The 27,123-nt window shown below is 42.2% G+C and overlaps 1 long non-coding RNA gene across 2 annotated transcripts in view; it reads right to left on the bottom strand.

The window, feature by feature from the left end:
- LOC138160458 (uncharacterized) overlaps nt 1-26,137 on the bottom strand; it is a 48,143-nt gene extending 22,006 nt beyond the window's left edge. Inside the window, exon 1 of one of the 2 annotated variants that reach the window (XR_011168152.1) lies at nt 26,071-26,137. This is a non-coding gene — a long non-coding RNA (uncharacterized lncRNA). The remainder of the gene's footprint in view (nt 1-26,070) is intronic. The other variant, XR_011168154.1, reaches the window with a different exon arrangement.
- Nucleotides 26,138-27,123: the final 986 nt, after the last annotated feature.

The following is a 27,123-nucleotide window of genomic DNA, read 5'->3' as shown; positions in this document are numbered from 1 at the left end:
GCTTTACCAGCTTTGTAATACTGAGACATATATACTCTGGCATCATAAAAACCACTCAATTATACTTAAAAGTTTTAAAAGGCAGCAACCAGAGATGGATCTAAGATGGCAGAGTAGGAGGAGGAAGATCAGCAGAATTCTACTCCGTAACCCCTCTGTATAGATCTAGAAAATGTACTAGTCTGGGTCCTGATTGGGAAATCCAAGGGAAAAAAAATCCCAGTAAGTAATTTTCTAAACCCTGGTAAGCATACAGAAGGTATGCAGACACAAGAGATGGAATCCAGTCGGAGCTTCATGGAACATTCCAAAGCAGGGAAAGACTGTGTACCAGGGCAAGAGGAGGTCCCAGACCCAGCAAAGAGGTCCTGACCTCGTACAAGGTGCCAGAAAAAGGTGCCAACTGGTAGCATTGTCACTGACTACCCAGTGCCACATCACAGATCTAGGGTAGACTCAGGAGGAGACCTCAGAATGGCATTCCAGGCTAAGGAATGATTTGCAGGCCCTATACTATGTACTAAGCAAGCAGCAGCTGTGTGGTTGTATGACTCTGACCTCAGGAATGGAATAAAAGTCTCATTTCTAGTCTCCAGCCCATTCTGAAGTCTCCTGGAACTCCAACCAGGGGCAAGCCTATAAATGTGTTACTCAGACCCAAACCCAGGTCAGGAACTTTCAGAGCTCAGACCAGAAGGCAATGACCAGATTTTTCCCTTGATCAGACCATCTTGAGAGCACTTTAAGCTTGCAAGTACCTAGCCTGAGCTATCTGAAGTCCTAGAATAACATAATACTCAATACTCACAAGAATTTCTAACAGCAGAATAACACTAAAGAACACAAATTCAGACCAGGCATTCCCTCCAGAAGTCCACAGAGCCTGACCCTAATATAAATTCCAAAGTCAGGTGTTAAGCTGGAAGAAAAATGAAAAAAAAACAAAACAAAAAAGAATCTCACTATAAAAAATTATTATGGTCACAAGAACTCTCAAGATATTAACCTAGAAGAAAATGACACCCGAACATCTATAAGCAAAGCTTCAAAGAAAAGCACAGGTGAAGCATAAATTCAACTAGAATTCCTGGAAGAGCTAAAGTAAAAGTTTAAAAGAAAGCTGATTTTTTTTTAGAAATGAAATGGGAGTGCTAGAAAATATCAGAAAAGAAATGACAATTATAGAAGAAGGAATTAGAAAGTAAATTAATAGTTTATCACAGATACAAAACTGTTATCCAAGCTTTAAAAAAAATGCCTAAAAATTATAATGAACCAAATAGAAGATAATGACTCCATGAGACAACTAAAGCAATGGTAAAAGACTAAAAAATTCAAGAAGATATAAGCTATCTCATAGTAAAAACAACCAACCTAGAAAACCGATGGAGGAGAGCTAGAAATCATATTTCACTATATCATAAAAGAAAACTCTCCAGCTCTCTTAGACCCAGAAGGAAATGTGGAAATAGAATCTACCTGTCACTATCCGAGAGAAACCCCCAAATGGAAACTCTGTGAAGCATTATAGCCAAAATCCAGAGCTTCTAGGTGTAATGGGAAATGAATTTGAAGATCTTTTCTGCCCCTTAATAGACCTAGGGAATTTGAAGATCTTCCCTGTTCCTTAATGGGCCTCACTCGGAGTCCAACAAGAGAGGTTTGCTCAAGGGAGGCTTGTTTTTCAGGAAGACCCATACCTTTTGTTACTTCGTAATTAGGCAGTGGGTCAGGAAGGTTGTGATGTCCTCTGACCCCGAAGAAGGGTGTGTATATGTGTGTATATATATATGTGTGTATATATATGTGTGTGTGTGTATGTATATATATATATACACATACACTCTTGAGGTGAGTGCTTTGTTTTGGGGCTCACTTATGGGAAGAGTTGTGTGATTTGGCCAGATTTGACTAGATGAAACTCTGGGTAGCTATTGAGCCCCCTGCCTTTGAAGACCCAGATGTTGGTGCTTCTCTCTCTGGTAACTATGTATGTATGTAATGGTCAGACAGCTAGAAGCTCTGTCTGTTGATCTGTTAAATTGTGTTATTTTCTCTGTCCGTATTTTTTGTCTGCCTGTCATTTCTGTTTGCATTTTCTGTGAAGTTTGGGGTGCTGACTTTTTCCCCTGAACTAAGTAAACGATATATATGTTTGATTAAAGTAAGATTGTTAACCCCTTTTGAGTTGTTTTCCTCTAGAAAAGCAGATCAAAGATCCTGGGCTAGCAGCCATCCTGGATATGCTTGCTGTTACACTAGGTGAAAAAAAAATACTATAAGCAGGGGCCGCAGTCCAGATCATACCCAATTTAGTAGCCAACACTATAAAGGAGTAGGAAATACAATATTTCAGAAATTAAAGAATATAGACTTATAACCAAGAATAACTTACCCATCAAAAATGAGTATAATCCCACGGGAGGAAAAATGGATTTTTAATGAAATAGAGGATTTCTAAGTAGTCCTGATTAAAAGACCAGAGCTGAATAGAAACTCTGAGGTACCAACACAAGAGTCAAGAGAAACACGAAATGGAAAAGATGAGGGAAGCAGCATAAATGACTAAACAATGATAAACTGTTTACATTCTAATATAGGGAAATGATACATGTGCCTTCTCTGAACCCTACCATCATCAAGGGAAATAGAGGGAATTTAATTAGACAGAGGACCTAGGAGTGATTCTTAAGATCGTGAGATCTTAATGATCTTAAAAGAAGAGGGGAAAGAGTGAAGAGGAATGAATACTTTAGTGGAGAAAAGGGAGAGGAAGGATGGGGAAAGTTATCTCACATAATCAGGATATGTAAGTAAAGTCTATATAAACAAAGAAGGAGGGATTCCCAGGGCAGACAACACATGAACCTCACTCTCATCTGAACCGGCCAAAGGAGGGAAGAACACATACATATAAATACATACACATACACTTATACACAAATACACATATAAAATTAGATACAGAAATACATTGTACCTAACAGGAAAATAAGAGGGAAAGGAGAGGAGTTAGAGGATAAAATAAGAGGGAGGGCAGATGAAGATTACTCCTAAGCAAAGCAAACTCTAAGTACAAAAATACTTATAGCAGCACTTTTTACAGTAGCAAAGAATTGGAAACTGAGGGGTTACCCATGAATTAAGGAATATCTGAACAAGGGACGCTATATGAATATAACAGAATAGTATTTGTCATAAGAAATGCTGAAGGTGATGGTTTAAGGGAAATCTGAGGAGATCTTTATGAACTAATGCAAAGAAATAGAACAATTTGTACAATAAACTACAATATCATTAAGATAAAAATTTTGAAAAGTTTAGGAACTCTGATCAACCACAGGATTCATATGAAACAAACTACACCAGGCTCTGGCAGGTCATTCTGACCTGGAAAGACATTAGGCATGGACCCAGTGACAAATTCTGTGTCTCTGGCTGATGACCTAGCTAAATTTGGAGAGGTTTGACCCCAATCGTCAAAGCAACAGCATATATTAAATGCCTGCTCTGTGCTAGGCACTGGGAAAGACAAAGATTTTTTTCAATACCTTGTATAACAAGGCTGACAAGGTAGGCAGGAGCCAGGATATGAAGGACTTTAAATACTAAACAGAGGAGTTTATATTTAATACTAACGATAATAAAGAGATGGGAGAAGTATGATGGAGGACTAGAGATTTTCTCTGATCCTCACAACCTCTCAAACCTCTCCAAAACAGCAACTATGTGCTGAAGATAAAGCAACTTCAGCTGTCTCCCTGGATACCTGGAATCTAAAAGATTTAAAACAAAACAAAACAAAACATGAAAAGCATAATAAGGAGCCAGTGGAATTTACTAAGCAGGGAAGTAACATGAATAGACTTTTCCTTTAAGGATATCACTTTATTAATTGTGTGGAACTGTGTGTTCCAGCACTCAGTACAGTGCCTAACACACAGTAGGTGTTTAATAAATGCTTATTGACTATTAAGTGGAGCATAGATTAGAGAAGTGAGAGACTTGAGGCAGAAAGACCAATTAGGAGGCTATTGCTATAGGCCCAGTTACAATGTGTTGAGAGACTGAACTATATGGTTCATTAGGCCACCAAAGGAATAGCTACCAGGTCATGGGTTTTTTTGGAGTGGGAAAGGCAAGGCAATTGGGGTTAAGTGACTTGCCCAAGGTCACAAAGCTAGTGTGTCAAATGTCTGAGGCAGGATTTGAACTCAGATCCTCCTGACTCCAGAGCCTGTGCTCTATGCCACCTAGCTGCCCCTCATCAAAAGCACCTACTATTCTTCAGACAGTATGCTCAATGCTGAAGATACAAAGGCAAAAAATGAAAAGGGAAAAAAGAAACATTCCCTGCCCTCAAGAAGCTTTCATTCTGAGTTTTACATCCTGAGGCAGTCATCCTGCTGAAAACACAGCTACTTAATCATATATGGCTTACCTCTGTTCCCAAATAGTTTGATGTCCATACAAAGCATATTGATGTATTTTCTTTTTGTTTAAGATTAGATTTGACTTTTTTTTTCGTCTTTTTTGGAGGGGAGAAGGCAGGGCAATTGGGGTTAAGTGACTTGCCCAAGGTCACACAGCCGGTAAATGTTCCGTGTCTGGGGCCAAATTTGAATGCAGCTCCTTCTGACTCCAGGGCTGTGCTCTGTTCACTACGCCACCTAGCTGCCCCCTAGATTTGGATTTTTAAGTTATAAGGTGAATCAAGGAAAACCATTCAGATTATAAAAAGGCTAGGGTGGGAGGAGCTATTTCACCTTACTCTTTTAACAAAGTATTTTTAAACCTAGTATCTGGGAGCCATACTATGAAATCAAACATTCTGTTCTGTAGCTGCTGGCTTTGCCCTCTCTGTTAAATAATAAGTCAATGCTTCTACATCAGCCCATCAATTACATCATGGCATTAGCTCTCCCTTCACCCCAAAGTTCTTTTCACATTGTTTTCCTTATAAATTGCAGTAGAAACTATTATAGGAAAACCTCAGCAGATTTGTCCCAAACTGAGAAGCAAGTTTGAATAGTTAGTGTGAAAAAAAAAGCATGGGGAGTGGGGCCATCTGTGAATTTTTCAGTGCCATTGAGATGGTTATTAAACTGTGATGCGTTGACAAGGATGCTGAGACACCTGCCCCCAAGCCAAGTGTCATTGAGGGCCCAGGAGAAAGCGTCTTCAAATAGCCTGCGACTCTTTAGATTTAGCTCTCTTGGGTTTGCACCTTACTCCACACTTGGCATCAGGAGAGCCTGGTTTCAACTTGTAAACCTCGAGGTGTGAGCCTCATTACTGCCTTCCTGCCTGGGTGTTTTTGTTATGTGTCTGGAGTTGAACTAGGCAAACTGTTCAAAGCAGGTGGCACCCTTTAACAACATGAGTCAACAGCAAGCAATTGCAAACTGGCCTAGGAGGCCAAACCACTGAAAGCGGCCGGGAACAACAGCTGGACTTGAACTCATAAAAATGACTCTGGAGCAATTTGCAAAACTCTCAAGTGCTAGGCAAACACACCGCCTCTTGTAAACCCCCGAGTGAACGTGCACTAGCTACTCAGCCTGGCCACAGGACGCTGGAGAGCCAACGAACTCTGTCTGTACTGCCTTTCTTTGTCCCCCAGCGGCAAACGCCATCCCCTTTCACAGCCACCTTTCTAACCACGTGCTGTCACTTTTCTAACTTTATTCCCTTTACTATGAATGATGATTCCTCTCACTCCACCTCATGTCACCCTTCATTTTAGCCAAGATGACTTTTTACCCGCTCTGGACCACAGTGGAAAAAAATGCTGGGTGTGAAGTCAAAAGACAAGAGTTTGTGAGTGAAGTGAGCAGAACCAGGAGGAAGAACATTGTCCTCAGGAGCAGCAATATTGTGCGATGACCAACTTTGATAGACTCAGCTCTTCTCGGTAATACAATGATCTAAGACAGTTCCAAAGGACTCACAATGGAAAATGCCATCCACAGCCAGAGAAAGAACGATGGAGTCTGAATGCAGATCAATGCAGACTATTTGCTCGCTCTCTCTTTTCTTTTTCTTCTTCCTCATGGTTTCTCCCATTGGTTCTAATCCTTTTTTAACATGACTAATGTGAAAATGTCTAATAGGAATGTATATGCAGTGCCTTTATCAGATTGCACACCATCTTGGGGAGCGGGGAAGGGAAGGAAGGGGAGGAAATTTAGAACTCAAAATCTTTTGGAGGTGAATGTTGAAAACTAAAAATAAATATATATATATACATATATATATATATATTTTTTTTTTTATGAGGGTTTAGGGGCAGCGAGGTGGTGCAGTAAATAGAGCGCCAACCCTGGAGTCAGGAGGACCTGAGTTCAAATCTGACCTCAGACACTTGATAGCTGTGTGACCTTGGGCAAGTCACTTAACCTCAATTGCCCCACCTTCCCCCCTCCAAAGAAATAAAAATATATTTTTTTACATGAGGGTTTCAATTCCATCTCTGCTACTTCTGTGGGACCTTAGACAAATCACTTAATCCCTCTAGGCCTCAGTTTTCTTATATGTAAAAGAGAAGATTAAACTGAATGTCCTCAGAGGTCTCTTCCAGCTCTGAATCTATGCTGTTATGATCCTATGACTTTTCCACCAGAAGTGAATAAAGAGAAACAAAGATGGGGGAGACTGGAGCATTTAGTTGTCCAGCCTGTTATAAAACACAAGCTAAACAGCCCATCTTCATCCATGGCCCAGAACCTAAGTAAGTAATGTGAAGAGTCCAGTCCCACACTTCAGCCTTTCCCCATCCTCCCCCTCCTTCCCTCCATTAAACGGATCAGGATACACTGACCAGTGGTTACATTATGGCAAACGAGGAGCTTAATGTGAGCCAATATGGGGGGGGGGGGCAGAATAAGCCACAGAAGGTTACAGTAGTGATTCATTGATAGCCAGACCAAAATTTAGCTTATGTGCCTATAATTAGAGCTCAGAACAGCCCAGATCTTAATAATTTTCCCAAAGGATTCGTATACCTAAGATTAAAACACATTTGCTTGGTCAGACTAGGAATGTTATTTTATTTAAAAAAAAATAAAATCTGGAGAAAGCAGCATGGTCTAGTGTGCAAAATGCTAGATTTGGAGCCAGAGGACATAGTTCAATTCATGGCTTTTTTATCTAATCCTGGTGTGACCTAAGAGAAATCACTTTAGTTTTTTAGGACTCAGTTTTCTCATCTATCATCGTAACGAAAGGGTAGAAACTGCAGGATCTCGAAAGTTCCTGCCAGCTCTCTGTCCATCATCCCATGAAAAAGGTAAATAGCATCTTGGAAGAGGAGATAGCCAGGCTGCAAAAAACAAGAATGACTGATCCGCACAGGATTACACTGAGAAGGGGAAAGAACGGCTAACTGAGATCTTACACTTTCTTTGAGGCTTCTCAGTCTGCCTAAGTAACTCTCTTGGAGCAAAGACCATCCAACTTGGAAGATCCAGAAGGGATACTGTTCTCCCCTCTCTGCTCTGGACTGCATAAATTCCAAAGGCTGAAAAGAAGACTTGACTGTTAACCTCACTAATCTTCTGCTACCTCAGTAATCCACAAAGCATTCCTAACAAACAATATATCCAAGGTCTCACAGTAAATCACAGATGGATCTGACCCTTGCCTCTTTCAGCCTCAGGTTCTGTAACCTGGACCCCCTTGCTTCTTCACCCTTTCCAAACTGTCAGACAGTTAGCTTTCATTAAGCACTTATGTACCAGGCACAGTGCTAAACTCTGGGGTCACAAAGAAGGGAAAAACTCCTAGATATTTGTCTCTTGCCCTCAGAGATGAAGCTGTTACTTATAATTTTTCATTTCAGTCATTTTTCAGTTGTGTCCAACTCTTTGTGACCCCATTTGGGGTTTTCTTGGCAAAGATACTGGAATGGTTTGCCATTTCTTTCTCCAGTTCATTTTATAGATGAAGAAACTGAGGCAAACAGGGTCAAGCGATTTATCCAAGGTCACACAGCTAGTAAGTGTCTAAGGCCACATTTGAACTCAAGAAGAGGGGTATTCCTGACTCTAGACCTGGCATTCTATCCACTGTGCCACCTAGCTGTCCCTCATTCTTCACTGCCAAACTCAAAATGTCTGACTTCATGTCTGAGTCCCCTAGAGTGGTAATGACTCATTTTAACTATCATCCCGCCTCTTTCCCTGCCGACACCCATTGTGTGCCAAGATCAAATCCAGTTCCATGACTAGAAAAGACTGGGAATTAAGTTGTTTTTTCTTTTTAATTTTGGAAGATTTTGAAGGTCGAACTCAAAGGTAAGTAGCTGTTAGGCTCTATTTTCACCACTACACACAGTAGTAACATAATTAGACATTTCCAGATAGAATCACTTCCCCTTCTAAGGACTTTCAGAACCTCAATTTCCTGCTACATACCTCAAACTCTTCTTCCTTTTTATGTCTTTGCCAGTCTCTGGCTCTCTCAACATTGCAAACTGATCAACAAGGTGCAACTCCTTGCTTTGTGGTTGAGAAGCATTCCATTCACCAAGCATTCCCTTAGCACCCGCCATGTGGAATGCAGTGTGGAGATCCAAGTGCAGTCTCTAGCCTGCAGGAACTCCCATTTTTCACACAAAGTATCCCACACCTGTCAATTCTGCTCAGTCACCATAAAGCTGACTGGGTGAAGTTGCCCGTTTTTAGAGCATCAAATACTGAAATAGAATTACTGGTTTATTATCACCAACGTCAACTCACTCTTCCCTGGGAGGAAAGCTTCCCAATGAGAGGTGACAATCAGGATCTTTTTTCCAATCTCTCATCCAACTACTGTTGCACAAGCATTACTTCATTTCCAAAGTACAAAGAATGGGCTGGGGACAGTCAAAAGAAATGCAGGATAATTTGAGTAAGTGTGACCCCACAGAGGGAGGAAGCATTTAAAAAATAAAAGAGAAAAATCCATTTAGGGCAGAGTTTCTCAACTTTTTTTAAGTCACAGACCCCTTTGGCAGTCTGGTAAAACTTATGGACCCCTTCTCAGGATAATGTTCTTAAATGCATAAAACACATAGGATTACAAAGGAAACCAATTTTACTGAAACGCAGTTATTAAAAAAAAAAAGTTTAAATAAGGTCACAGACCCCAGGTTAAGAACCTCTGGGGGAAATGGAACAAGAAATGACCTTGAGAGTGAAAACGGCCCAGCCTGGAGGTAAGTGGAATGGACACTCTCTTCCTCCAGCGGGCTGCCTCCTGTGCCTAGTGCCCTTTCCCTCCTCTGCTCTGGCTACTGGCCTCCCCGGCCTCCTTTAAACCCCAGCTCCAATGCTAGCCTCTACAGGAGGCCTTCCCTGACTCCTCTCAATTCCAGCGCTTTCCCTTTTCTAATTCTTTCCTATTTATCCTGTGTAGAGTTTACTTTGTACATGTTTGTTTGCATGTTGTCTCCCCCGTTGGACTGTAAGCTCCTTGAGGGTAAGGACTACCCTTTGCCCCTTTCTGTATCCCCAGGGCTTAGCACAATGCCTAGCACACAGTAGGCACTTAATAAATGTTTGTGAATTGAACTGAATTTGGTGGACTTAGTCTGAGCCTACTCTCTCCAGAGATGGTGGAGGTAGTATAATAATAACAATAACATTAACAACAACAATAAAAACGAGCATTTATATCATGCTTTAAGATTTGCAAAGGACTTTACATATAATAATTTCATTTGAACCTCACAACAATCCTGGGAGCTAAGTGTTATTATTATCCTCACTTTTTTTTTTTTTTTTTGCTTTTTGGAGAGGAGAAGGGCAGGGCAATTGGGGTTGAGTGACTTGTCCAAGGTCACACTGCTAGTAAGTGTTAAGTATCTGAGGCCAGATTTGACTGACTCCTAACTGGTGGCGCTCTATTCACTGTACCATCTAGCAGCCCCTATTATCCTCATTTTACAGATGAAGAAGCAGAGGTAGTCACAAAGCATCAAGTAACAGATAATAAGTATCAGCATTATGGAAAAGGCAGGGTACCCTAGAAATGTAAGGGACAGATGTAGCCTGCTTGGCTCCAGGAAAGTGTACTTGATATATTAACTGACACCAAAAAGGAGACCTCTGAACCTCTGAAGTTTTACTCTTTTTAAACCAACATCTTATACTATATGAAGGAGCTTTTAGGCTAGCAAATTAACAGTATGCAACTTAGCACTCGGTAAATAAGTCAGATAGTAAGAGACTTAGATGGGGCAGCTAGAAGGTTGGGTGGATAGGGTACTTACTAGGTCTGATGGATAGAGCACTAAGCCTAGGGCCCAGAAGATCTGAATTCAAATCCAGCCTCAAATGCTAACTGTGTGACTCCAGGCAAGTCATCTGAACTCTGTTTGCCTAGGAGGCAGCTAGGTGACTCAATGAATGAACTGTTGGGTCTGGAGTCAGGAAGACCTGAGCTCAAATTTGGCCTCAGACATTTACTAGCTATATGACCCTGGGCAAGTCATTTAACCTCCATTTGCCTTCATCCACTGGAGAAGGAAATGACAAATGGCTCCAGTATCTTTTCCAAGAGAACCTCACGGACAGTAGAGTTAGGAAGAGCTGGATATTTCCAAGTAGAGTTACTTCATCTATCAAGAATTTTAGAATCTCAATTCCCCATCACATGCCCCACATTCTCCTTTATTTCTTTACCAGCTTCTAAAATCACTGAACCCAAAAATGTTTAGAGGACTTATCACTGCAGATTCTCATAGGAAACCAGACTGTAAACTCCTTGGGGCAGGAGGTCCTGTCATTTGCACCTCTAGCATCTGGCACTGTCTTCTGCACATAAGCAGTTCTTCATATATATTTGAACAGAAATTTTGAACTTCTTCGTTTCTCCAGCTACCTCTGCCTACGGAATACCAAGACGTAGGATTCAACTGACTATATTTATGTAATGTACTGCTCAGGGTCCCGAATCCCTAATTTCATACACATTGGAGTTTAATCTTGAGGGCTACCTTAAAAGAGCGTTTCTTTGTGTTCTTTATTATTCATACCCAGAGGTTACTCTGGGGATTCTCTGAATCTATCTTGTGTCTAGGTTACAACAAATGTGAGTAGCAGGACTCCCCCAACTCCTCTACAAGCAATCAAGGTAATAAATGCATATTGAGCATGGAAAGGTCCTAATTTTACCCTATAGAAAAAGGCACAAAACACAAAGGCCTTACTGGAACCAATAAACAAATGGAGAATACATATAAAGGGACTCTCAATGGCCCATACATAATCAACATAATTCTCTTTCCTCTCCAATGGGGGTAAAGTTGTGTGTGTGTAGTTGTGTAGGGGGATTGAGTCGCTTTTTGAAAGGGTCCTAAAATCCTTCATATTCAATTTGACTCTGTGATTACAGATCCTCACCAAGAAACTGAATTTATATGTCTCTCTACCAATACATTGAATCCCCTTCTCCCACAATGTTCCTTAGACTTGTGGTGCTAACCTATGGCTTAGTCTCCCTCTGGAAAAGAAAACACACTTTGGAACTGCTCAACTGGCCCTTTTGCACTGATGAAATAATTCAGCAAAATGGATGCAGGGGCAGGGTATGGTGGGGGGAGAATGGGGTAGGAAAGGGCAGGGGAAAATGGGCAGAGTAGCAAGGTCCCAATCTCTTTTTGTGACTTCAGGACCTTTGCTGCTTACTCCTCCTAGAACCAAGAGTTATGTGCATCATCTGATCATCTCTCCAAGAAGCCTACTGAACAGAAAAGTCCCCTAGAAGGCTGAGTTCCCAAACTTTGGAACGTGAATCACTCACATATTATCTGCTAGAATTGTCACTGCCCAAGAAATCTCCGTCTCTGAATAGAAGGTTAGATTTTAAGATCACACAGTTGGGGAAATTTCCCTTCCTCTAAAAAGTAGGCATGGACCAGAAACAACACTGTCCCTGAATTCCTCTTGGGCTCTGAGGGCAAGCACATGTAGCACCCACAACATTTTCTAGGATACTTCACAAATGCCTCAGTTCCTTCTGTCTCTTCATTTGGAAAAGTCCACTTAAGGCCTATGACCGATGCTCACAAAGGGAAAAATAAAAGCAAAATGGGCAGGAATTCTCTTCTATTAGGTCAGCACATGCATTTCCCCATATGCTTCTGCCCCAAAAACATCCATTAAAACATAATTCTCACACCAGCTGCACTTAAGGTAAATCAGTCAACTAACATTTATGCTTGGTATTTGTCAGATACTATACCAAGGACACAAAGAAAGGAAAAAAAACAGTCCCCGTATTCAGAGAGCTTACATGTAAACAATTATGTACAAATAAGATATAAAGAGGATAAACTGGGTTTGGTCTTAAAGGGGAGGGCAGCTAGGTGACACAGTGGATAAAGGGCTGGGCCTGGAGTCAGGAAGACCCATCTCCCTGAGTTCAAATCCAGCCTCAGATATTTATTAGCTGTGTGACCCTGGGCAAGTCACTTAACCCTGTTTGCCTCAGTTCTTTCATCTGTAAAATGAACTTAGAGAAGGAAATGGAAAACCATTGCAGTATGCCTGCCAAGAAAACTCCAAGTGAGGTCACAAAGAGCCTGATAACAGGTTTTAAAATGAAGGCACTAAGATTAGAGAGAACTGGTAAAGGCTTCTTTCAGAAGATCGGACTTTAGTTGAGATTTGAAGGAAGCCAGGTGATAGGAGATGAAGAGGGAGAGTTCCAGTTCTGGGGGACAAACCTTGAAATCTAGAGACAGTGTGTTCTTTGAGGAACAGCAACAATGATGCTGTTGTCATTGAATTGGGGGAAGGGGCTGGAATAAAGTGGAAGAAGTCTTGGAAAGGTTAAAAGGAGTCCAAGTTATGAAGGGCTTCGAAAGCCAGGGCATTTTGTATTTGATCCTGGAGGCACCAGAGTTTATCAAATGGTGTGATATAGTCAGACTTGATCTTTTAGGAAGATCAGTTTGGTGACTGAGTAAAGGCTGGACTGAAATGAGAAGAGATTTGAAGCAGGGTTGCTAATCAATAGGCTATTGTAAGTGTTCAGGTAATAAGATGACAGGGGCTACACTAGGGTGATTGCAGCATTAAAGGAGGGAAGTGGGCACATACGGGGCAGCTAGGTGGGGCAAGTGAATAGAGCACCAGCCCTAGAGTCAGGGGTACCTGAGTTCAAATGTGACCTCAAATACTTGACACTTAACTAGCTGTGTGACCTTGGACAAGTCACTTAACCCCAAATGCCTTGTCTTCCCTCCTCAAAAAATAAAAATAAAAAGTTAAAACAAGACTTGACCATTGATTGGATAGGGGAGAGTAAGAATGAGGAGTCAAGGATAACTCTGAGGTTTCTAGCCTTCATGACTAGAAGGATGATATTCAGTTTTGTTTTGTTTTTTTCTAAGCAATCGGGGTTAAGTAACTTGCTCAAGGTTACACAGCCAGTTATTTCTGGGTGCGGTGCTGAGTATCTGAGCCTGGATTTGATCCAGGTCATCCTGACACTGGAGCCGGTGCTCTTACTCGCTGAGCCACCTGGCCGTCCCTAAGCAATTGCGGTTAAGTAACTTGCTCAAGGTTACAAGGCCAGGTGTTTCTGGGTGGGTGCTGAGTGTCTGAGCCCGGGATTCAATCTCCAGATCATCCCAACACTAGAGCCGGTGCTCTTACTCGCTGTGCTACCTGGCCGCCCCCTGATATTCAGTTTACTGCATATTTTATTTTTAAATGTCTCCAAGACATTTTAAGATGAAGATTGCTTTTATGTTCCATCACAAGTTTCCTTTGATATCCATCCTCCCTATCTTGAAGCAACCTATTCATCCTGGTGCAGCTCATTCACTGAGACTTCTAATGAAGCATCAATCATTTTCCTTCTTAACTAGATGTCTATAGGCCAGATGGAACCCTGTTTGGGAAGGTGCATTCAGAGTGCCAGACAAAGGCTCAAGGGTCAATGCACTTGAAGTTGAGTAGGGGACTCCCCTAATCACATTAAGACCCATTAATAAATACAAGGGGCAGTTAGATGGCCCAGTGGTTAGAGTGCTTGGCCTGGAGTCAGGAAAATTCATCGTCCTAAGTTCGATCTGGTCTTAGACATTTGTTTTTTAGTTTGTTGTTTGTCCTTCATTCTCAAAGAGAACCGATGACATCAGGAAGGCGATGTCACGACTTACAAGTGAACTGGACTCAAGTGAAGCAGGCTTGTGTAAAGTCACCAGTCTCACTTTCTCCTCCAGAGCCATCTGGGTCCAGTGGCCAGATACAGATCAGGATGACTGCAGATGGCCCTGGATGCAGTGGTACTTATTCTGTATAAATGTATGTCCTTGTTTCCTCCATTAGAACGTAAGCTCCCTAGAGTAGGGATTCTTTCATTCTTTTGTCTTTGCATCCTCAGTGCCTAGCAAAGGGCCAGGCCCATAGTAGCTACTTAACAAAAGCTTGCTGCTTCATTAGCTATACAATGTTTTATTCTAGTCCTTAATGAAAAATCCGTGTGTATACACACACACACACACACACACACATATGTACATATACACATATATAACCCTCAAGTAGTCTCTAGCAATCATGGTCATTATCTCTGGTGCTCTGAAGGCTGCATGATTCCGTCAAGGTCTGTCCTTTTTCCTTGATGCCAATCCCTCTTTTCCTTACTCCTATCATGGCTTGGTGGATAGTCTCCATGTGTTATTATGATTAAAAACAAAACAAACCTATCGCTTATCTGTCAATCTTCTAAACTTAATAGCTTGTGACCCTGGGCAAGTCACGTCACTCTGCCTCGATGTCCTCATCTGTAAAATGAGCTGGAGAAGGAAATGGCAAATCTTTTCCAGTATATTTGCCAAGAAAATCCCAAAAGGGGTCAAAAGAGTCAGACGTGACTGAGATGATGGAACAAGAAATAAATGCACACGAGCTCTTTTCTCCAAGAGTGGAGGCTATAACCGTCTACATTCTCATTTGAGCATTCTTAGCAATTTTTTTCCTAAGTCCCAAGGACAGGAAACTCCCTCAGACTCCCAGTCTGAGGTGGACTGCACCTGGTGTGCAGTTTGACTGTGTCACTCAGTGAGTATGTGTCAATGGCCTTCAATGAAGAGTAGCTGGGAAGATGTTCAACAACTAGCTCTCCAAAAAACAGTTTACAGCACGACACACTTTTAAACTTAATCTTCATTACTGACACTTTCTCTAGAAATCAACAGTGAGTCAAGCCCTTCTTTTTAGCACTAGATCCAACAACTGACTCACGAGAGCCTGCTGACTCAGCACGTTACTGCTGTTCAGTCATTTTTCAGTCCTGTCCGACTCCTCATGACCCCATTTGGAGTTTTCTTGGCAATGACACTGAAATTATCTGCCATTTTCTCCTCCATATCATTTTGCAGATGAGGAAACTGAGGTAAACATGGTAAAGTGACTTGCCCAGGGTCACACAACTACTACGTGTCTGAGGCCAGTTTTGAACTGACTCCAGGTCCAACACTCTAGCCATTGTTCCACCTAGCTCACGTGTATCCCTACCTTAAGCCCAGTCTCACTAACTGAGGTCAGCCTTCTTTCCACCATCACAGGCTGCCCCTCTTGTCCATTTCCTGCCATTAAATCCTTCAACATAACCAGCAGCCTTCCTCTAAAGCCCTGTTTAGAAAAGTATATTTACTAGTCACAATTTAAATTAGAAAGCTAACATCCAGGGACCTTGTGGAATTCATTCAATATGGTAAGTCAGCAAGAGGGCTGAAGAGTTTTAACTATGAGGCAGTATTGTTCTGTGGGATAAACACAGGACTGAGGACTTCTGGTTATGAATAACTCCGACATTATATAGCAGGATGAAAGTCAATTAACGTCTGTGCGCTGATCTCTTCATCCATGAATTCCTGCCATTAATAGAGCTTACTTTCATTGCAGGTGATGGATACTCTTGTAGAACATTGTGACACCAAAAATATTACGTGATGACCTCACTACATTTTTAAAGTAAGCCAAGAAATGATGCTCCCTCCAGGTCACCCATGTTAAGGTGAGCTGACATTTAGATAAAGCATTTCAATGCAAAACTGCAGTAAAACCGAGAAATAATCTTCAATGCCTCTTTACATAAGCTGAGTGTGCATACATAAGCTCTAGAATGCCTGTCTCAATCCTTATTTAATTGAAACTGATCAAACAATGGGGACATACCTTCTTTTGTTATTCTATAGAATCTTAGAATTCTTCTCCTTTCTAGAAAGCCTCCACCTGAAATTTTAGAGCGTGGTTCCTCCCAACTTAACAATCCAGGGTTTAGTCCTAGGTTACCAACTCAATGCTTCTAAGTGTTGGCATTCCCTTCTCTAGTACAAATCACATCCCCTTTATGAGTTAGGAAGCATACGTCATGAGTCTCTAAAGTTAAAAAAAAATAATCACCTAGTAACCTACTGAAGAGGTTACCCACTAAGAGGGTTAGGGTTGCTCTGGAGACCCCAAAATACCAACACTCCGGTTCCTGCCGAATGAATTCGACTCAAGTCTTCTCGGCCAAAGAAAAGTAAAATTTATTAAAAGTTCACTTGCATTAGACACAGACTAAGTCTGCGCTAGGTCATTCCATGGTGCTCTCACATACATGAAGACAGGATGGGGTCTTATATACAGAAGGTTGTGGGAAGAATCTAGGGGTGGTCTAGAGGAGGAGTTTGGGGAGGGTCTTCAAGAGGAGTTGATGAGGTCAATGAGTGATTAAGGGTGGGAAGTAGCTGGAGACTGCCTTCAATGGTGGGCTAGGCCAGTTCAAGGGTGGCAATCAGTAGATGAACAATGGAGGGCTATGCTAGTAACTAGGCTAGAGGTCTGGGCCCTGCCACAAAGTAAGACCTTATTGCCTCATGCAAACGCCTCCTCAAATGGGATGATTTAATCAAGAGTCCAAGGGAGGTTCCCAGAGCCTGTACCTCAAGGACTCAAGGAGAGCTCCAGGGGGCTCCCAGAGCCCAGACCTCATCACTACCACCTGGAAAGGACAAAGAAGAGCATCCCAAAAATGCAGCTTTAAAAGCCATGCAATTAATTAGTTGGACTTATAGAACATCAGATACTCAAGAGTGATTTCTTTGTGTCATGTTTGTTCCTTCATATACATCATAGGTTACTTTGGATAACCCAAATTTAATCATTAGATGGAGGCTTGGAAACACCATAATGTAAAGGAGTTTTCCTCCCTGCCTCAAAAGATGTGATCAGAGTTCCCTCACCATGTAATCACCACATGAATTATGTCATTAAGGAATTTTCCTATAATATCACAACAATGTGCAATTAAGTCCTTAATCTATTTGAGAGACCAAATTGGTCATTTGGAAGAAGGCAAATGGAAGCACACAGGAAATATCTTGTGATTGGCTAAGAGAACCAGACATGACTGTTGACCTTCAGCCATTAAAGAGTCCAGACTTGGGAGAAAGTAGAGGCAGATTCTTTCCCCCATCCCAGTAAAGTCATGAAAATAACTGAACCAAAGACAATGTGTCCATCTAGACTCAGACCCACAGAGCAGGAAAGACCTGGATACAGACATAGTCATGGGAGGAAGGAAGCTGCTTTAAGCCTCTGCAATGGAGAATAGTGCCAGCTATAGACTCAAGAAAGGAGCAGAACCTGGAAGTCCAGCTAAGCTGCCTTCCTGGCAGAGACACTGACCCAAAGACAGCTGTGTGAATATTCTACACAAAGAGAAAAGGCCTTCACACAATTCAGTACCAGAAGCTGTGAGTTACCCTTTGCCGTACATGTAATCCTACCTACCTCTGGGCTTTACTACCATCGTGCTCTAAATTGAAGCAAACTCTCCCCAAGGATAGTTTCTTTATGGGAAACTGCCTCAGGGCTTAGGTGGAGGTATATTATATTTTTTTAATTTTTTTTTAGAGAGGTATATTATAACAACTTACTATATCATCTTAGTAAATGCCTTTACTGAAAACTAATTTCCTGCTGCCTGATTATTAGTGGAAAGTGAACTAGTTGGGGTTCATGGGCTAGAGTATTAGGCCATAGGATGGCCACCCTAGAATTCAAGTATAACAGCTACCCTCTATTCCAACCCTTGAGTGCAAGGGCTAAATTAGGACAATAGCCTGTAGTTGGTATTATAATAGGATCATAGATTTAGAGCTAAAGGAGACTTTAAAGGGATAGAGACTAGGTTTGTGATTTCATTGGTATAGAGATCTACTAAATAAGGAAACTCCCTCTATCGATGCAGGCTGACACCTTTTCTGCAACTTATAGTGACAGAGAATGGCTACTGATTTTTAACACATCTGAGTTTCTTTTTTATTTTTTTGGTCTTATTAATTTGTTTGTTTACTTTTAGTTTACAGGATTCAATTCCACAATTTCTTGAGTTTCAAATTTTCTCCCCCTCCCTCCTCTTCGCCCACCCCATGGCGGCATGTAATCAAGTATAGGATCTGCAAATAGTTTCACAATAGACATTACTCAGGTTATAAAGGACTGTATCAGATGGAATGAACAATGGGAAAGAGGAAACAAAATCAAACAAGAAAAAGAAAAAGATCAGGTAGTTTGCTTCAATCTGCATTCAAACTCTGTTCTTTCTAGTTCTTTCTCTGAATGCAGATATCTCTCTCCATCATGAGTCTTTTGGAGTTGACTTATAACCCTGCATTGCTGAGAAGAGCCCAGTCTATCAAAGTTGGTCATCACACATACATTGTGTCTATAATTGTGTACAGATTTCTCCTGGTTCTTCTCTTCTCACTGAGCATCAGTTTGTACAAGCCTCTCTAGGTAAATATGAAGTCCATCTGCTCCTCCTTTCTTATAGCACAATAGTATTCCATTACATTCATATACCACAACTTCTTTAGCCATTCCCCAATTGATGGGCATCCCCTTAATTTCCAATTCTTTGCCACCACAAAAAGAGCTTCTATAAATATTTTTGTACATATGGGTCTTCCTCCCCTTCTATGATCTCTTTGGGATACAACCTAGAAGTGGTATTGCTGGGTCAAGGAATATGAAATTACTTATAGCCCTTTGGGCATAGTTCCAGATTGCTCTCCAGAATGGCTGAATCAGTTCACAACTCCACCAACAATGCACATGTTCCAATTTGTCCACATCTGAGTTTCAGTCTCACCTCTTACCCACTCTCATGGTGTGATCCCTGGGCAAGTTATCCCACCTCTCAGCAGCCCAAGCAACTCAACAGTACTATAAATTGTACAGCAGGTGGTGACAAGAGAGGACATGGACAAGAGAGAGCTGTGGCCTGGGACAGTGAATCAGAGTGTTCCATCACACTCATTTCCCCTTCTCTCATCCCCTATATCCAATCACTTGCCAAGTCCTGTAGTTTCTATCTTTATCATGTCTCTCATATATACCCCCTTCTCTCCTCTGACACTGCAACCACCCTGGCGCAGGCCCCTATGACCTCACACTTGGCCTACTGCAATACCCTGCTGGCTGGTGTTCCTGCCTCATTTGAATCTATCCTATATTGGATCTTTACATCAATCTGATCTAACTAAAGATAAAATCTAACCATATCACCTGTCTGTGCAATAAACTTCAGTGGTTCCTAGTTTTTTCAGGGTCAACTACAAAAATTCTCTGTTTGGCTTTCAAAGTCCTTCAAAGTCTGGCTTCTGGCTCCTACTTCCTCATCAACTAGGCCTGCACCTCCCCCCCTTCCTACCACACCTTCTGTCACCCAGTGATGATGGCCTCCTTGCTGTTCCTTGCACAAGACACTCCGTCTCCTAACTTTGACTTTTCACTGGCCGTCCTCTATTCCTGGAACTCTCTCCCTCCTCATCTCCGCATGCTGGCTCCCCTGATTCCGTCAAGTTTCAGCTAAGTCCTGCCTTCCTTCTGTAAGAACCCTTTTCCCATCCCTCCCCATACGAGGACTTTCCCTCTGTGGAGTGTTTCCCATTTCCTTTTACGTATCTTGGCACAGGATGGTCTTGACGGTGTCTCCTCTCTCAGACTACGCGCTCTTGGAGAACAGAAACAGGGTTTTTTTCACTTTTCCTTTTATCCTCAGTGCTCAGAAACAATGAAGGCACTTACATGATTGTTTACTTGATTTTACAGTTGAGGAAACTGAGGCTGAGAGAGATTAAGTGAATTACCCCAAACGACACACCTAATAAGCGTCTGAGACGAGATTTAAGCGAAGGTCTTGTTGACTTGAGTTCCCTAGCTGGCCAGGTATAGCACACATTGTACGAATAGGCGCTGTATCTGGTAAAATGCAAGACAGAGAAAGGAGAGCTGTTGTGCTGTAGGAAAATCTGAGGAAAGAGATATCTTTCACTGGAGGGGAGAGAGTTATAAAGGCTGTCACAGAAGGTTTGGTGGATGCCTCAGGATGTCCAGCACCTGAGCTGGACCTTGGGAAAATCAGAGAAGGATTTCAGAAGGCCAACATGAGGAGGAAATGCACTCTACACATGGATAATGAAATAGCTTACATGAATTCACAGAGGTAGAATGGTGCAATGTGAGATCCCACAGGTGGTTAGTCAAATGTATTGCAATATAGAGTTTTCTAAATGGAGTAACACGAAATAAGGCTAGAAGAGAAGGTTAAAGACAGATTATGGAAGGCCTTCAATGCCAGGATAAACTAGCACTGTATGATACAGACAATAAGGAGCTACCCAAGGATTTTTTGCTTTGTTTTGTTTTAGCAGGGAGTGGCCTAGTCGAACCTGTATAGTAGGAAGATTGCTGTGGTAACAATAATTTAATTATTATCACACAGAAAACATGATGAGAATAAAACTGGTGAAATGTAATATATCCCAAGCCCAGAACCCTAAAAATTGAATTTTAGGGTTATTCACCATTGAGGATTATCCATACTCAGAGAGAAGCACCAATATCTGGGTCTTCAAAGACAAGGGGCTCAATGGCCGCCCAGAGTCTCATCTAGTCAAATCACACAACTCTTCCCATAACTGAGTGCCAAAACAAAACCTCACCTCAGGGTAGACAGATATAGATATATCTTCACGTTCAAAGGACATCACAACCTTCATGACCCATGATCTAATTATAAAGTAACAAAAAGCGTAGGCCTTCTTGAAAAACAAGACTCCCCTAATCAAGTTTCTCTTGTTAGGTTCCAAGTGAGGCCCATTAAGGGACAGGGAAGATATTCAAATTCCCTTACCATTACAACTTGTTAATGGTACAAGGAAGTTACAGTATAGTTCTTTTTTTTTTAACAAATGAAGAGACCAAAAGTAGACAGAATTTATTTGGGGGAATATCTGATGAGGGAGATTTTTAACATAAGATCAGGATACATGGCACAGGGATAGAGTACTAGGGCTTGGAATCAGGAAGATCAGAGTTCAATTCTGGCCTCAGATACTTACTGTGTGACCCTGGGCAAGTCACTTAAGCTTATTTGTATCCATTTCCTCCTTCTGTAAAATGAGCTGGAGAACAAAATGGCAGATCATTCTAGTATCTTTGTCTAAAATCCCAACTCACGAAGAGTTGGATATGACGGAACAATAAAGGGCCAAAGTATTTAGATTTAAGAGTCTTATCACATTATTAATTAGTCCCCACTCCAAAAATATTAACGCTGTATTTTGGATATTTAAAATGCCCTTTCATGCTTTTGGGTAAAATCCAGTGCATAATAAGTCTTGTAAGGACTATCACCCAAGAAGCATATGATCAGGAAGAAAGCCGCATAAGGCAGGTAGCAAGGTTGATGAATAACAGATGAACACCCCATATGCTTCCCTATGAAATATAAATAAGACTTGGGCGGGAGACCCACAGCACATTGGGAAGGTCCCATGGCAAGGATCTATGAGAGAACATGGACGAGAGTCATTCAGTAGTAGAAGGTGTGAATGGATTACAATCTGAGCCTTTGAACTAATGAAAGGAAAACCCAGACTGATGATGTAGAAAGGCTATGACTCTTTTTCAGGTATGAGGAAACAGTAAAAAATCTATTTAGCGTTCTGTAAGTATCAGAAGGACACGGTAAGGGTGACGCTTAAAGCAATTTCCCACACCACAGTTTCACTCAGCAACCTTTCCATTTTAGGAAATAAAACCCTAGGTATTTCTAAGACTCACAGAAGAAAAAAAGAATTAAAATGTGTTTCTGACCATAACAACAGATGAACTGAGAAGGAGTCAGAGGAGCCTAGGAGGAATTAAAAAAACAGATGTGGTCCTAGCTTCGGCACCTGCCATCTTCTTCACCAGAATAGTGGAAGGTACTAAGGTATAACAAGACTGGAAAGTTAGGAAAGGCCATGTTAAAGTCAGAGATAGATACCTGTCATCTTCTTCACCAGAAGAGAGAAAAATTCTTTGTAATGCGGCCCCTTCCTAACTTTTCAGTCTTGTTATACCTTAGTACATTCCAGTACTATGGGATCCATTGACCCTGGCCTCCTAACTATTCCTTGAACATGACACTCCATCTTTCCACTTCAAATGGTTTGTCCCCTTGCCTGGAACTTTCTCTTTCCTCATCTCCATTTCCTAGTTTCCTAGCATTCCATTAGGTCTCAGCCAAAGCCCTACTTTCTACAAGAAGACTTTCCCAATTCTCTTTAATCTTAGTGTTTTAAGTGGTCCCGTATATGCTTCATTTGTACATTGTGGTTTTACATGTTGACTCCCGAATTAGACCGTAAACTCCCTGTTTTGTGTACGTGTGGTTTTCCTTGTATCCATAGCACTTTGCACAGTGCCTGACACGTAGCTGGCACTCTTAATAAATATTAGTTGATTAACTAAGGGGAAGTAGTCCATAGTGTCAGTCTCAAGAACAAACCCCAAAATATGAAATCGTTTTAGAAAGAAATATATTAGGTCATTTGGGAGAGGAGAGCAAGTCAGAAGCTGTGTGGCTCCCTTTCATCTAGGCTCTTGGAGGTGTGCATTATATAGAGAATTTATACCTGGGCACCTGCAAATGAATTGCCAGACAGGTAAGCTTGAAAGCAAAATGGATATCAGTAAATTAAACATTCAGTAAAATCTGGGAAAAGCCAAAACACAAGGAGAACTCAAAAACACAAGCCTGGGTGGACCCAGAAGATAAATGTTTTATTCCTTATAACTATCTCTGGCATTTGTAGAATTTTTGAGATCAGGGTGACAATTGTGGTTCAAACAATATCTAGTCACAAAAACCTAGATTTAAACAGTATAATAATAATTTTTCTGAACAATATAATAAAGCATCAACTATAGTCCTTCCCTGCCAGGGAGTCTTAATAACCACAGCACATTCCAGTGGATGGTAAACAATAAGCAAGAAGCCAAGAAGTTATTACTGTAGCTGAAGTTTATAGCTGAGGCCTAATATGACACTGAAAAAGGTAACTGGAAAAAAAAAATAAATAAAAGCAGTGGTTTTCACTGCAGGGAAGAGGCTTACTAACCACAGCATTTCCAGGGGATAGTCAACAAAGAATCAGGTGACCTTGAACATAATGAGATTGCTTCAGATGAGGTAGAAAAAGCAGCAATGCTGGGGAAGAGGCAAATTCAGGAAAGAACAATGTGAACTCCTGGGTCTTTTTCACTGTTCCTTATTCACGCCATGTCCAAACTGCATGTGTTCCCCCAAGGCTTCATTCTGTGTCCCTTCCTTTTTTTGATATATACTATCTCATTTAGTGATCTCTTCCACTCCTATCAGTTCAATTATCCAGATGATTCCCAGACATCTCTATATCCATGTCCATATTCAAATATGCGCGCCCTGGTCACTCTACCGAGCTACAATTATACATCTTCAACCGCCTCTTAGACATCTCAAATTGGGTGTCCTGGAGGTATTTCAAACTCAACATATCCAAAACAAAACTAATTGTCTTTCTCTTCAAACCTTTTCTTCTTCTTAACTATTCCATTACTGTAAAGGTACCACCATTTTCTAAATTACCCAGGCTCATCCTTGACTCCTTATTCACACCCATTCCACACACCTAATTTGTTGCCAAATCTTGGAATTTTTTTTCTACCTTCACATCTCTAATAAATATTCCTCTCCCTCCACTCACATGGCCACAGTTGTAGTTCATGTCCTTATCACCTCTTACCTGAACTATTACAACAGCTTTTTTTAATCAGTTTCCCTGCCTCAAATCCTTCCTCCTTCCAATTCATCCTCTACGTAAGGGGAGGATGGATTTAGAAAAATCCCAAAATGTTTTTGTTTTTTCTAAAGTTTTGGGTCTGACCATGTCAATGAGCTCAAGTGGCTCTCTATCAAGTCCAGGTTCAAATATACAGATAGGCCTCAGTTTGGTATTTAAAACTCTTCATAACCTAGCCCCTTCCCACCTTTCCTAGCCTTTTTATACCTTATTCCCTTCCATGCACTCAGTGATTCAACTATATCAGGCTACTTGCAGATTCTCAAATGTAATACTCAATCTCTCATCTCTCTGCCTTTGCTATGCCTTTGCTATGCAATGATTTGCCCCTCACTTCTACTTCTGGGCTTCCTCCAAAACTCAACTCAAAAACCTCCTTTTGAATAGGAAGACTTTCCAAGTCCCCACAATTTCTAATGCTGAGTGGTACAGGGATAGAATACTGTACCTAGAGTTCAAATACACTTTCAGGAACTTATTAGCTGTGTGACCCTGGGCAAGTCACTTAACTTCCATTTGCCTCAATTTTCTCATTTGTAAAACAGGGACAGTAGCAGCACCTACCTCCCAGGGCTTGTTGTGAGGACCAAATAAGATAATCACTGTAAAGCACTTTGAGCAGTACATAGTAAGTGCTATATACAATATTAGTCTCTGTCTCTCTCCATATATATATATATATATATATATATATGTGTGTGTAAAATTTTCCTACCTGGTCATTTACACATTCTCCCCTCCTCAGGCCTCTGGAGGGGAAAGGACTATTTGTTTTGTTTTGTTTGTTGGGGGTCAGGTGCCTTTTTTGTATCCCTATTGATTGGCACAGTATCAGGTATTACATAGTAAGTGCTTAAAGTTTCACTCTGTCCTCTGACTAATAAAAGTGAACACACTGTTAGGGTCTGCTGAGCTACGACTTGGAGAGGTTTCTGATCCCCATGAAATACCTATACCCTAGGATAGCTTTCTGGGGGCCACCCATCATGATCAACTGAAATGATTAAGTATTTTGCTTACTTCTACCTGGGTGACTCTTGTGGGAGCTGTAGAAAAAAGGAGGGAGCAAGTAACTGGTATCCATGGCAATGGAGCAAGAATGAATAGTGGAGAGGTGGTTTTTAATAGAGTAAATTATATGGGCTCAAACTCTAAAGGCCTTTATTCTGCCTTAAAAATTTTTTTCACTTAAGCAGAGAGGCAGAAGTCTGTGCTGCTAGGAACCAAACTTTACAAAGGGGAAGCTCTGGAAGACTGGCTAGGGAAGGGGGAGTCTCCCCAGGACATGAAGTTTTTGGTCCAACTGAAAACCTTGGTCAACAAAACCAAGAGAGCCCCGGTAAAGTTCAAAAGATGATGGACTGGTGCAGAACTCAAAACGAAAACCTAGAAATGAGTTCTTTAGAAATCTCCGTTCTTTTCCAACCTTTCCTCGACAGGTGGCTCCCACCTAGGCTATCACCCCCTTCTTGCCAAGCAGACAGCCAGGCCGGTCCCAACAAAAGCAACCATTCGTGGTGCCAGGTCGAGGCGGAAGGGCAGCAAGGAAGCAAGTGCCCTCTCCCAGCCTTCCCCCCATTCCAGAGTTTGGTGGCTTGGAAGCGTTTCCAAGACAAAAGAAGTCTCCCACGGAGGATATAGGGCAGGGCAAACGCCTCAGGTCTAGGATGTCTCATGACTGCAGAGCTTTACTGCTGGTTTCACAGCTGTTAGGGGCTGAGGGAGTGTGGGGGTAAAGGGATGGGGAGGAGGAGGAGGGAAATAAACAGAAGGGACCGCTGGGAGAACCAGTTCCCTGCTTTCATAGAACATCAGTCTCCTCCCTGTCCCTAGATGGGTGGCTGTGAGTGTAGAAATGAAAAAAAAAAAAAGTGGGGGGGAAGGGGGTGTATTAAAGAGCTGTTGCTTACCGACAGTCTTCCACCTACTCTTCTCTCTCTGTCCTCCCTCCACCCTCTCTCCCCAATTCCTCAGGGTAGGACACAGCTCCCGCCCCCACGCATAGGTGACTGGTTCAGCTGTGGGTGAATCAGACAATTGTCTTGGCCGCGTGTTGCCTGGGTCCCCGAGTGAAAGAGATGGGGGGTCGCACCCATTACTGCTCTGCAGTTTCTCCAGGATGGAGAGAAGAAGAAAAAAAGACAGTCGGATACGACTCCCTCCCTCCCACCCTTATGACCCCCACCCCTCAGGGGTTCAGCTAGGGGAAGTACTTATGGGGCAGGTGCCAGGTGATGGTGGCACCAGATAGGATTAGGGGCTGGAGCGCTAGCTTAGAAGCAGGCTCTCAAAAAAGCTGCCACTAGGCCCCTGGGTACGTAGGGGGAGGAGGGGGGCGGTGTTGCAGAAGGGCATTGCATTAGTCCCGGCTGTAGGCAGGCTAGGTAAAGGAAGGTGGGGCGGGGGCTCCGGGAATTAGCCGGCAGCTCAGGGTTATATGAGGTGACTGGGAGAAGGAGGAGGGAGGAGGGGAGGAGGCGGGGGGGACGCGGGCCGGGGTGTCTGGCGCTAGTTGGACAAAGAGATGATGAAACGTGAGCGCTATATTTACCAAGGGGGAGGAGACGGGGGGGGGGGGGTGTAAAAAGGACAAACTGTTCAACAGCAACCACAGGAAACATCCATCTGACTCACCGGGAGGGCTGCGGGCTGCCTGGAGCCCCGCACAGCCTTAACCCCGAGAGCGCAGATTAGGGAGCCGTGGAGGTGGCAAGCACGCAGCACCCCCAGGCCGCGTTAGAGTCCAATGCATCGTTTATTATTCATGTCTTTACTTATTTATAAAAGCGCCTCAGATGGGAGAGTTTGGTTTTCGCGTGCGCGCGTGTGTGTGTGCGTGTGTGAGTGTGAGTGTGTTGGAGTCGGGGGCGGGGAGACGGTGGAGAGAGACTCGTTAAGCCCCCTCATTCCATCCGAGTCGGTGCCTCTATCCTCTCCTGTAAGCACGATTCCTGCAAAGTCAT

This window comes from Petaurus breviceps, unplaced genomic scaffold (assembly GCF_028583685.1).
Source record: "Petaurus breviceps papuanus isolate PSGF00001 unplaced genomic scaffold, PetGlider_PUasm1.0 118, whole genome shotgun sequence".
Classification (NCBI taxonomy): Eukaryota; Metazoa; Chordata; class Mammalia; order Diprotodontia; family Petauridae; genus Petaurus; species Petaurus breviceps.
The sequence above is the reverse complement of the archived record's forward strand: the minus strand, read 5'-3'. Positions and strand labels throughout refer to the sequence as shown.